This window comes from Ambystoma mexicanum, chromosome 6p (genome assembly GCF_040938575.1).
Source record: "Ambystoma mexicanum isolate Mex_15411 chromosome 6p, UKY_AmexF1_1, whole genome shotgun sequence".
NCBI lineage: Eukaryota > Metazoa > Chordata > Amphibia > Caudata > Ambystomatidae > Ambystoma > Ambystoma mexicanum.
Genome location: NC_090935.1, coordinates 1,366,398,168 through 1,366,410,628, shown reverse-complemented (window position 1 = coordinate 1,366,410,628; position 12,461 = coordinate 1,366,398,168). Strand labels below are relative to the sequence as shown.

At 50.6% G+C, this 12,461-nt stretch overlaps 1 protein-coding gene across 17 annotated transcripts in view; it reads right to left on the bottom strand.

Annotated features, from left to right (window-relative positions):
- The window catches only part of MPDZ (multiple PDZ domain crumbs cell polarity complex component), a 1,735,289-nt gene that overhangs the window by 461,536 nt on the left and 1,261,292 nt on the right, over window positions 1-12,461 (bottom strand). The gene's annotated exons all lie outside the window — the stretch shown is intronic.

Below are 12,461 nucleotides of genomic sequence, written 5' to 3'. Positions count from 1 at the left end.
TCCCCCTTCCCTGTACTCGCCCTCTCCCACCCAAAATAACTCTCTCCCTTTCTATGTTATGTTGGGCCCACATTGGTGCCACCAGGATTAGTGTGACCTGTTCCTGGTGCATCGTGTGAATTATTCTGTTGAGTTGGGGAACTAGGGGAAAAGCATAGGCAAATCTCCCTGACCATGTTATCCAGAGACTGTTCCCTTTGGACTTTCTCTGCGAGTACCCGGAGGCATAATCTGGGCATTGCACCTTCTCCAATGTTGCAAAAAAGTCAATGTCTGGATGACCCCATTCAACAAAGACGTTGTGTAAGATGTGTTCTTGCAAGTACCACTCGTGTTCTATAAGTAGCTGCAAGTCTCTGCTGAGTACGTCTGCCAGAACATCGTGTACCCCTGGAACATGTTGTGGCAGTAGGAACATGTGTTTGAGTGCCCATTTCCAAATGCTCTGTGACAGTTTGGACAACCCTGGAGAGTGAGTGCCCCCTGTTTGTTCAGGTAATACATGGCTATAGTGCTGTCTGCTGTAAGGACTAAAATGGTCTTCCCTTGCAGTTCTGTCTGAAAGGCTTTTAGCGCTTTAAACACAGCACGTAGTTTCAACAGATTGATAGGTTTGGCTGCTACTGATTGTGACCACATGCCGTGCACTGTATGCTTTACCAAGTGAGCTCCCCATCCTGACAGGGATGCGTCCGTCTTGAGAGTGGATTCTACTGTGGGGGTGGTGAAGGATTTTCCCTTCAGAAGGTTCTCCTTCGACCACCACTGCAGAGACTGCACGTGTTCTCTATCTTGAACCTGAGGTACTTTCTGTGTGCTGGTAACTGTGACATATGAAAGTATGCATCCTTCATATCCCAGGTGTCCATGTAATCCCCCTGTTGTAGCAGCAGGATTACCTCCTGTAGAGTTGTCATCCTCAACTTTTGAGGTTTGACATACTAAAACAAGGCGCATGGTTAGATCAGTTTTGGGCACAAGGAAGTATTTTTAATAAATACACTTGTTTACGGTTACCTGAAGATCTGAGACGACCTCAATCGCTCCCCTCTCCAGCAGGATATGGAACAAGTTACTTACCTGTAACTGTTGTTCTCCAGCATGGGTCTGGCATGGATTCACATGCTCATGAATATTCCCTGTCAGGCTGGGAATCCTCAGTACAGAAATCAGTTTCAGTTTTGTTTCTGAAAAGTCTTTCGACTAATAACCAATCACTGGTCTCTGGGTCATACTGTCCCCAGCCAATAACTGCCCTCTACCTAAGCCCCTCTGCTGGCAGCCATCTTCAGATTTGGTAGCACGTAAAGTGGCAGTAGGACCAAGAGATGATCCGTAGAGGGGTTGGAGGGAGGGTTTGCATGTGAATCCATGCCAGACCCATGCTGGAGAACAACAGTTACAGGTAAGTAACTTGTTCCTTCTCCAGCATGGTGTATGGCATGGATTCACATGCTCATGAATACAAGAATAGATAGCAGTACACACATGCACAACCACGGGAGGTGGCAAGGCTCAACATTAAGCATTTCAACAACTCAACATTAAGCATCTCTTACCTCCTCACCAGTTGCGCAGCACTGCTTGGCCGACTCTGGCCTCCTCCCTGGAATCCGGTCGACGCAGTAGAATTTCGTGAAGGTGTGCGTCGACCTCCACGTAGCTGCCCTGCAGATGTCCAGCAGGGGAACACCAGACAGGAACGCCGTTGTAGCAGCGGTCGCTCTGGTCGAATGGGCTCTCCGACAGCCGGGCCATGGTCGGTTTGCCAACCGGTGACAGTGCATGATGCAGCCGGAGAGCCATCTGGAAATGGAAGCCTTGGAGAGGGTCTTCCCTTGGTTCACAGGGCCAAAGTTCACAAACCGCTGTGATGTCTTCCGAAAACTCTTTGTGCGGTCCACGTAGAACTTCAGCGCTTTAGCCACATCCAGCGAGTGCAAAGTCCTCGCAGCCGGCAGCGAAGGCGACGGGAAGAAAACAGGCAACACCAAGGGCTTGTTGCGATGGAAATCCGGTGGCACCTTGGACATGATGAAGTGGTGCGTCCTCAGCACTACCCTTGTCTGGTGGAATGTCGGGTACGGCCGCGTACAGGTGAGGGCCTGGATCTCTCCCACTCGTCGTGCGGAGGTGATGGCCACAAGAAACGCTGTCTTCCACGATAGCAATTTCAGCGGCGTTGAATGCAAAGGCTCGAATGGTGGCCCTATGAGCCTGGTCAGCACCACATTGATCTCCCATGCCAGGGCCGGAGCCTTCACCGGCGGGAACAAGCGGAACAGTCCTTTTGTGAACTCCGTCACCAGCCGGTGACACCACAGCGACAACCGCCCCGAAGTTCTGGTGTAGCGGGAGATATCCGCCAGATGAATTTTGATGGAGGCATGCCCCAGCCCCGCCTTGGCCAGTGACAGCAAGTACGGCAGCACTTAAGGGGCCGTAATCCGTAGAGGGTTGATCTTCTGTGCACGGCACCAGACAGAGAACCTCTTCCATTTATGTCCATAGCACTTAAGAGTCGAGGAAGCCCTGGCCTTGGCAAGTACCTCCTTGCAGTCCGCTGGGATGTCGTAGCCTCCGAACTCTAGTACTGCAGGAGCCAGGCCTGCAGGTTCAGCGATCCTGGGTCGTGATGCAGGATTGCGCCTCCTTCCCAGGCGAGAAGATCTGTGTCCGTCGGTAGCTTGACTGGAGGGGACGCTGACATGTCCAGTAGGTCCAGGAACCATATCTCCCCCGCCCACGCTGTTGCGACGAGGATCATCCTGCACCGGGAACGTCTGAGTTGACTGATGAGTCGCAGGAGCAACTGCAACGTTGGGAACACAGAGGAACAGGCCGTCCCAGTGGAAGGAGAATGCATCCCTCATGCTCCCTGGCTGGGGAAACCTGCTGGCAAACCTCGGGCACTTGGTGTTCATCGCCGTCGCGAACAGGTCGATCTGGGGATTGCCTCATCATCAGAATAGGAGATCTACTTGATCTTGCTGAAGCTCCCATTCGTGGCAGGAACGCAGCTCCTTGCTGAGTGAGTCGGCAACGGTATTCTTTACTCCTGCCAGGTGAAAGGGTACCAGGAACATCCCCTGGGATCTGGTGCCCCCCTGCTTCCGGATGTAGAACATCGTGGTGGTGTTGTCGGTGAAGACCCTCACCACTTTGCCCTTGAGGGACGGAAGGAAGGACCTAAGGGCCCAGAACACGGCCCGAAGCTCCAAGACGTTGATTTGCAGTGACCGCTCCTCCGGGAGCCAAAGGCCTCTTGCGTGGAGATCTCCGGTGTGCGCGCCCCATCCCTCCAGGGAGACGTCCGTCGTCACTGTCTCCTGAGGCGCTGGGGTCTGGAAGTCCATGCCCACCACGAGATGTGCACAGGTGCCCCCCCCCACTGGATCGCATCACGGAAAGTCCTGTTGAGGGAGATCTTGTCTTTGAAGCTTCCTGCCACTTGTATCCACCGGGCGTCAAGGAACTCCTGCAGCGGCCGCATCCGCAACCTGCACAGTCGCATGAGGTAGATGCATGACAACATCATGCCGAGCAGGGACTTGATGGACCTCACCATGGCTACTTCCATGGTCACCAGCCGTTACACCTTGCCCAGGATGGCCTTTATCCTCTCCTCCGATGGTGAAGCTAGCTGCGCCACCGTGTTGAGCCTGGCTCCCAGGAACAGGGCGTCCTGCGATGGCACCAAGCAGGACTTCACAAAGTTTATCGAGAACCCCAGCTCCTTGAGCAGGCGGACGGTCCTCGCTGTGTGATCGACGGCGAGCTCCCTTGACTTCGCTCGGATGAGCCAATTGTCCAGATAGAGGTAGACGTGGATCCACTGCAGCCACAGCCGCGCCGCCAGGCACTTGAAGACTCTTGGTGCCCACTTCAAACCGAAGGGCAGTGCCTTGAACTGATAGTGCCGCCCCCTGGACAATGAAGCATAGAAACTTTCGATGTCCTTTGTGTATGGGGATGTGGAAGTATGCATCCTCCAGATCCAGTGACGACAGGAAGTCCCCTTCTTCCAGCTGTCACAGCACGTGCTGAAGTGTGACCATCCAGAATTTTTGGGATCTTATGTATTTGTTGAGGCGGCGGAAGTCCAGGATAGGCCGCCAGCCACCGGTCTTCTTTCGGACGAGGAAGTACCGTGAGTACACTCCGGAGCCCCTGAGTCTCGCCGGGACGAGCTCTATCGTGCCCTTTTTTTTAGCATCGCTCATACCTCCAGATGTAGCTGTGGGATGTGATTTTCTTTCCTGACCACCGGTGGAAAGAGTGGGCACTTCCTTTGGAACTCCAGAGTGTGCCCGTGGGCCAGGGCATCCAGCACCCAACGGTCGGTGGAGATTCATTTCCACACGCTGACCAAGTTCGCCAGCCGGCCTCCCACCAGGGTGCTCGGGTGGGGGCCTGACGTCAAGGCCGGTTCAATCCTGCTTCGCTGAGGCCTTGCCACCTTGGGCCCCTTGGCGGCGACGACTATGTCCACCGGCCTTGCTGCGGCCTCTGTAGGCTTCCTGCGATGAAGAGCGGGCCGCTTGACGGTACGATGAAGAGCTGCCACCAAATCCTTTGGTGGCACCCAGAGACTTGCCTCCGAAGGTCCGAAAGGACGGCGTCGCTGATGAAGCGTCCCCAAGGCACGGGCCGTCTCGGTGTCTGCCTTGATGGCCTGCAGTGACTCGTCCACCACCTTACCGAACAGGTTGTTCCCGTCTAAGGGCATGTACAGTACCCTGGTCTGTGCGTCCTGACAGAAGTCGGTGGCCCTGAGCCAACCGCGCCGGCGAAGGCAAACGCTGTTGCCCATCTGGCGAAACCCAGTGTTGGCGATGTCCGTGGCTCCCGTGATGGCGTGGTCTGAAGCCACCTCGCCCTTTTGTAGGATTTCATGGGCTTGCGCCCTCTTGTCATCCGCAAGGAAATCCAGGCGGGGGCGATTTTAAACCACAGCTCCCTATCGTAGCCAGCCACGATAGCTAGAGCGTTGGCCGCCTTGATGGTCGTCGCTGCCAACAAGATGACCTGATGTCCCATGGTGTCTAGCTTTCTTCCCCTTGCCGTCCAGCGGGGAAGTGGAAGTCGATGCCGTCGCCCCTGCTGCTTTCTTCTTAGCCGCCACAGAGACCACTGAGTCCGGGGACGGCTGCGCCCTGAGGCACATAGGAGTGGAGTCTGAGACCCAGTTCTACTTCTTGTACCGGTCTCTCTTCGCAGGGGCCGTGGACGGGTTCTTCAGTAGGGACAGTCCTTTGTCTCAAATGTCATCCAACAGAGGGGACTGAGAGTATGGTCTTCCTCTTGGCCTCCCGTCGTTGATAAAGGAATCCCTCCTTCTGCTCTTCAGAGAATAGCTGAAAAAGCTTGGAAGCCCTGGCGATCATGGTGTGAAACGAGCCAATTTCGTCGGGAGGGGAAATCCGTGGAGGGGGCGATGGGAGATCTGTTCCGTCGTCTCTGCTGTTGCCGGTCCCCGTCGTCGCTATCTCAGTCTCCGTCTCATCCCTCGGTGGAGGGGATGGAGGTGAAGGATGGAAGGGTAGGGGAGGATGGACTCGCCTCCACTTGGCTGGAGGGCTCCCCGACGGTCCAGGCGCTGATGGATCGTCCGTCGGCAGTAAGGGCAACCTTGTCCTTATCTCTGTCTACAGGGTGTGCAGTGCCAGCAAGATGTCTTCCAACCTGTCTGCCGGTGGTGGCATTGGATGCGACGGGAGCGTCGGCAGAGACTCCTCCCGTCACCCCGTCAACCTGTTCTTCGTCGGCTCCACCCTCGCTCTCCACGTCCGCCTCAACAGGATCCTTTCCGCAGGCCCTGAATTCATCGAACCTCTTGGCCAGGACTTCCTTGATGACAGACAGCTCGTCCTCACTAGGACTACCGCGCCCCCCACTTCACCGTGGGGGAGGGACACCGCCTCACTCCCCCTTGGCTTTCCACGTCGGGATCGGCCGGGGCTTCTCCCGAAGTTTATCCGGGTTCTCGGACTTCCTTTTCCCTGAGCCGGAGCATTGGCTCGTGGTTGACGGCGTTGGTGACATTGCTCCCGTCCTGGCAGCCGAGGAGCACCAACCCACGGCGCTGCCAGTGCCCGCGGACTTGCAGTGCTTTGCCTTTTGTTGGGCCCCTGTTGCAGGAGCGGGAGCACCCTCAAAGGTCTCAGAATTCTTCTTCTCACCTGATGCCGGGCTCTTCGCCTCCAGCCAGTCAGCAAGTTGTTTACGACGGTCCTTCATGGTCCGGACGTAAATGGTCTTGCACAACGCACAGTCCTCCTCCACATGTGACTTGTCGGAGTGCAGGCAGTAGCTCATCTTCCTTGAAAACGTCCTGTAGTCCACATCCTGGGCAGATCCTAAACAGCTTGGATCCAACGGGCGTCAAGTCTCCTTTTTCTTGAGCCATGACAACGCGGACTAGGTCTCAAAGATCTTCCGGAATCCTCCAAGAAGTGGAATTCGATGAAAAATTGCCCTTGAGGGGCATAGAAATTTCTGAAACAGATCCCCGTTAATCAGAAGAAGAATTGGTGGAGCTTGAGGCTCGAATTGACCCAAAAATGAGAGTAAACTCTTTCAAAAAAAACGCAACACAAAGTAAAAGCTTGAGAACTAAGCACAAGGACTCCCAACACGTGAAGTTAAAATCTGAAGATGGCTGCCAGAGGAGGGGCTTAGGTAGAAGGCAGTCATTGGCTGGGGGCAGTATAACCCAGAGACCAGTGATTGGTTATTAGTAGAAAGACAGTTCAGAAACTAAACTGAAACTGATTTTTTCTTTACCAAGGATCCCAGCCTGACGACGGGGAATATTCATGAGCATATGAATCCATGCCAGACCCCATGCTGGAGAAGTACTTCTTCCAGTAGGATGTGGAGTTGTTGTAGAGACAGTCTTCTATTTTTTGGAGGGTGGTATTGTGGTCGATGAAGAAATTCTATACAATTGCTACCTCTGACGGTTTTGAGGACCCACTGATCTGAGGTGAGGTGGTTCCCTCCCATGTATGGGTGAAAAATGTTAATCGTCCACCTAATATGAAAACATGGGAGGGAACCTGAACCACCAAGTCATTTGCTGGCCGAGGCATGGGTGTAATTATCGGATCTCCCAACTCAATAGAAGACTTAAGACTCAGATATACCACATTAAACTCTTAAAGGAGTGGAAATAGTGAAAACCAAGTAAAATCTTCCTCCATGGTAATGGCCAGTCTTGTGTCAGAAGAGACAGATAGATCCAACTTAGAGCTTCCACTGTCCCAACAACAAGATATCCATGGTCTCTTACTGAAAAATCACAGATGTCTTTAGCTGTGAGCCTACGAGAGTGAAGAGGATTTACCATCATATACATATTCCCAAGCCCCCGGAAAAGTCATTAATCTCAAGCCCTATCGGGTCCGCAAGTCTGAAAGGAAATGGTTCTCCAAGAGGTGGAGAAAATGCTGGCCGTGGATATTGTTGAACCATCACAAAGTTCATGGTCCTCGCCAATAGTCCTGGTGGCAAACCCTGATCAATCGTGGAGGTTTTGCATAGACTTTAGAAAACTCAATGTCGTGTCCCAGTTCGACAACTACCCGATGCCACGGATTGACAACTTTATTGATCGACTCGGCCGTAGATCTCTTCACGATTGATCTTACCAAGGGCTATTAGCAGGTGCCATTAAAACCAGAGGACAAGGAAAAATTGCATTTTCCACCCCCAAAGGACTATTTCATTTTGAAGTTCTTAGATTTGGGCTACAAGGTGCTCCTGCCATTTTCAAAGATTAACAGACCACATTTTGTGGCTCTATTACAGCTTTTGTGGGGCTTATTTGGACGATATTTTCATTCATAGCAAAACCTGGGAAGAACATGCTTTATACATATGCTTCATCTGTATAAAGTTACTAGAGCACTGAGAAGAGTCAGCCTAACTGCCAAGCCCAAGAAATGCGACTTAGCCCAATCAGCATTAAATACTTGGGTTTCTTTGTGGGAAACGGATTGGTTCAATCCGGGCTGTTCAAGAAACGCCAGTGCCCCAGATTGAAAGGTATTTGAGGGCTTTCCTAGGTCTTACCAGTTACTATACTCACCCTGGGGGTGGTGCACAGTGGGAGGATCTCATGGAGAGGGACTCCCTCTCTGGGGTTAAGGAAGACATCTAGGGAGAACGTGGTATGCCAACCCCCCACCCACACCCTGTACACCTTCCCATATCGCATACTTCCATGTATGTCTGTAAGTCTGAAAACGTAATACCTACTGAGATGAGGAAGAGCAGGGACTACTTAAGGGAGACTTGCTTAACAAGTACTGGGATGAGGAAGAGGTGCAGAACAAGGGAAAGCAATGGTGAGAGCTTGAATGAACAGTCTAGTCTTCTGTGCCTGCTTATGATAAAAATGAAAGAAGGACTTCCCATGTTATCAAGCCCTCCCTCGAGGCCGCGAGCATGGGAGTCGTTCGGCGAGGAGAACAGAAGAGACTGCTGACCCCGGACGCTAGTGAACAAGCAGAGGCATAATTATCCGGTCCGCCATGGATGGACCAACCAGAAAGGTTGAGAAGCTGAGGTCCAGGCGTGTGAGGCAGCTGGACTGCATGGTCTAGTGAAGGCACGCAGTCTGCGAGGAACGAAATGCTGAGGAACCACCCGAGCACACTATATAGCGGAGAAGCAACAAGAATCCCAAAACAGAAGTTAGAAGAGCCCGAGACTGACTGTAGCACTCCGGCAGGGAACCTAAAGGTATATGGGCTGCCGGGATGGTTGGTGGGGGCAACTTAACCCACAGAGGAGGGGAGAAGAGGGAGACTTGGGGAAAAAGGAAATATTGAGAGCCCCAACGACAGAACGAGGGAACCTCTGGTCTGGCACCCTGCACCCACAAAAGAACCCTATAAATCATCTTCTTCGTACTAGTACCTGACAGGAGAATGAACCAGGTCTGCCAAATCATTGCAATAGAGAAACACGGTGTGGGTCCCACACGTACAAGAGAAGTGCAAACCACCTGCCTAATGACACTACTTGGCAGGAGGGTGAATCAAGTCTGCCCATGTTTGGGGACAGGGAAGCCTGAATCTAGGACCCTTAAAGTGAAAGACCAAGTGTTGAATTGTGAAATCAAAGTGAAAGAGAGACCAGGGGAAGGAGTAATTCCCCCTGGTTGTATTGAACTGTAAAATCAAGATACTAGGAGAAGGGAGTCATTCTCCTGGTAACCAAAGTGTTAAAAGATAAGCAGTTGGCCTGCCCAAGAGAAGTGCTGGAACCTTTTTTGTGTTGGAGGACTATGTTGACCCAGTCATTCCCCTAAGAAAAAGTCAAAGCCTGGAAGTGAACTTTTATCCTCAGTCCAGAAAAAGGGAGTCATTCTTCTGGACCAAAATATTTATACTTATCTCTAGTTTAGTTTAAGTGTCAAGGACAAAGTAAGGTTTTTGACACAGGATGGTGGACTATTGATTTAAACGGCTCTTAGTTGGAGGTACATTTGTTTCCCCTACTGGCAAAGTTGTAGTTGGCCAGTCCAGTAAAAGTCCTGTTAAACCTTATTACCGGCACTTCTACCATGTACAGGCCAACTCTTAATGAGGGCCATAGTCAGAGTACTGATCGTTTTAGGGACTAGTCTGTGTCTCCATAACAATGAGCAAACAGGCAATGGAAGTAAAGCAGAAGGATTTACTTAGCTCCAAAATGTCAGGGCAGGATTCAGAACAAGCAAAAAGAAAGGGTGTCGCATAGAAGTCTATGGGAGGAAAGCAGCAAAAAGAAAATCTTTCCAAACAGTCAACAGACGCCCAAAAGAGAAGACCGGACCTCTTTACTGAACTGCCAACATCATTTACCAGTACCACCACTCGGTCCCTTGGGTTTACAATGGGATTATGAGTGGTGGTAGGGCGGTGTAATTCCCCATTTCTGGCGTCTATAGGACTCCATGGGTATTTCGGCAGATTCACTGTGAGCAGTAATTCCGCTGTCGTACAGCCAATTACTTTTGAAGGAAAAGTGGAGGATTTACCTTCAGCTTTTTGCTGGACATGAAGCCTCAATTTTTCTTCCAAACTCAGAATTTGGCAGTGTGGTAAAAACAGTAGAAATTCCGTCACTGCTAAAAAAGGTGTCAGTATCGGAATTAACACCACTTTTTTACTGCACATTCAAACTCATAATGATGCCCAGAGATTGATAACACAAGCATACCAGTTGCATCTAGCGATAACAAAAGAGGACCTATGGAAAGGATAAAACAGTACCAATGTATATGCCCTAGGCATCATTACTTACTGAGGAAGCAACATCAAAGACTGATTGCTATGCATCTCTATACTCACTAGTGCAGGGGTTGCCAACCTGTCCTCCTCTAGATCAGGGGGTCTACAACCTTTATGTTAGCAACAGCTACTTGTAGTTATTGGCCAGTATGCAGGAGCTACTGGCATGGTGATGAGCATGAGAATTTGTACTGAAAATTGTTTGGGCAGTTTATTTACTCTTTATATAGAAATGCATTTGACATTATATTATTCACTTCAAAAAATCAATTTTTTACTTGCGGTCTCATAAAAAATGTCAAACATATCTGAATGTAGGAAACCTATTGGTGCATTCAGTGTGAAGGCTGACACTGCATGCTATCTACCAGTGCTCTGTTATCTGGTGTGTAGCTTGATACAGCAACTCGGATGAAGCCTATCAGAAGTGTCAAAGACTGGACTACTGTAATGCGTTGTTCATTGGAACCTCCCATAAAAACCTCACCAAACTCCAGATTGCACAAAATAATGCCTTAAGAGCTGCTACTGGCACCTCACGCAAGGAACACATCTCAGGGATCAGGAGGCAGGTAAACTGGCTCCCCATCAAGGAAAGGGTGGTCTTCAAAACGTTGGCCCTTACACATAAATGTCTGCACGATCAGGCCCCCCCTTATCTGACACAGAGGATTACCAGACAAACAGTCACCAGACCGTCTAGAGTAGCCTATGCTAACCGCATCACTGTCCCGCACACGCGCAGAGTACGGGCAGGAGGCACCAGCTTCCCCTCTATGGTGGCGACCCTATGGAACAACCTTCCAGCTCAGATGAGATCAATTGATTCTCACACAGCCTTCCGCAAGGCCTTAAAAACCCAGCTCTTTGTCTAAAAGAGCCCGTCAGTCTAGGTCTGCACCTCCACTATATCACCTAGCACACTCTCTGTTATGCCTCGTGCTACCTAGAAAAGAATATGAGTAACTAACTGTAACTTTCACTGTATACCTGCTGTAAATATGTAATTGGACTGCATATCGCCTGTAACCATGTAACTGAATCTACCCAAGTATACCTTCTGGGGCCGCTTATTGTAAGCCTCAAGAAAGCCTTCTTTAAATCTCCTTATAGCACCTCGTTGCCTTTGGGCTGTAGTGCGCTCTACAAATACTAAAATAAATTAAATAAATAAATAATAAAAGTTAAACAGCCTCATTACGAGTTAGGCAGTAAGTGGTAAAATTGGAGGAAACTGAGTTACTGACAATTTTACCACTATGCCAAATTATGCGTTTGGGTTTTGAGTGGAGGATTTACCTCCAGGAAAACCCTGGAGGTAAATCTTCCCACTCAATGCCGAAAATCGGTGGAATTACTGCAGCAGTATTTCCGCCAAAAAAAGCCCCATTGGGTCCAATGGACCCAAAATAAATGGGGAATTACAGCGCGACCACCACTTGTAATCAGGTGGAAATTCCGCCTGACCAAGTGACGGTAACAGTAATTCATTAGGGAAATTATTGGGTGGATTTACTGCCAAATTTCCACCTAACTTGCAATGAGGCCCAACGTCTTGAATTCTGGAAGTTTGGCTGAAAAATGCAGATTCCCAGAGGCAGATAATCACTTCAGCCGATAGGTGCAGACACTATGGCAAGGTGAATAAATGCACTAACTGCACATTGTTAAGATGGATCTCTAAACTATGGCCTGGTGGAAAGAGTTTGGAGGCCACCCTAGTTATAGGGAACAGGGGAAACACTGGGAGTTCAGCTAAACCAATCAAGGTAGCATGGAGAGGGGTCAAGGCTTGGGCCTCATCACAAGTTGGGCGGTAATCCGGTGCAATTTCCGGCAAGCAGAAATAGCATTACCACCGGGTCGTGCAGCGGTATTAGCGCTGCATCACAACCTGGCATGAGCGCACCGCCCGACTCCGGCGGTAACGCAATAAGCACCCGGCAGAAAATGAGCCGAAATCGGCCCTACTAGCGCTGGCGGAAATTGCATCATCGCTGGAACGGCAAGCATTGCGGTGGCCATTTTGAAAAACACAATCCATTAAATATCTCCACTTCCTGCAGCCATCCGGTCCTGGAGAAAGCCAGAATGTCCCAGGAGAGGATCAGAGGCAAGGTGAGGGGGAGCTGGTGGTCCTCAAAGATAAGGTCATTACCCACTGTGACAAACTATGGC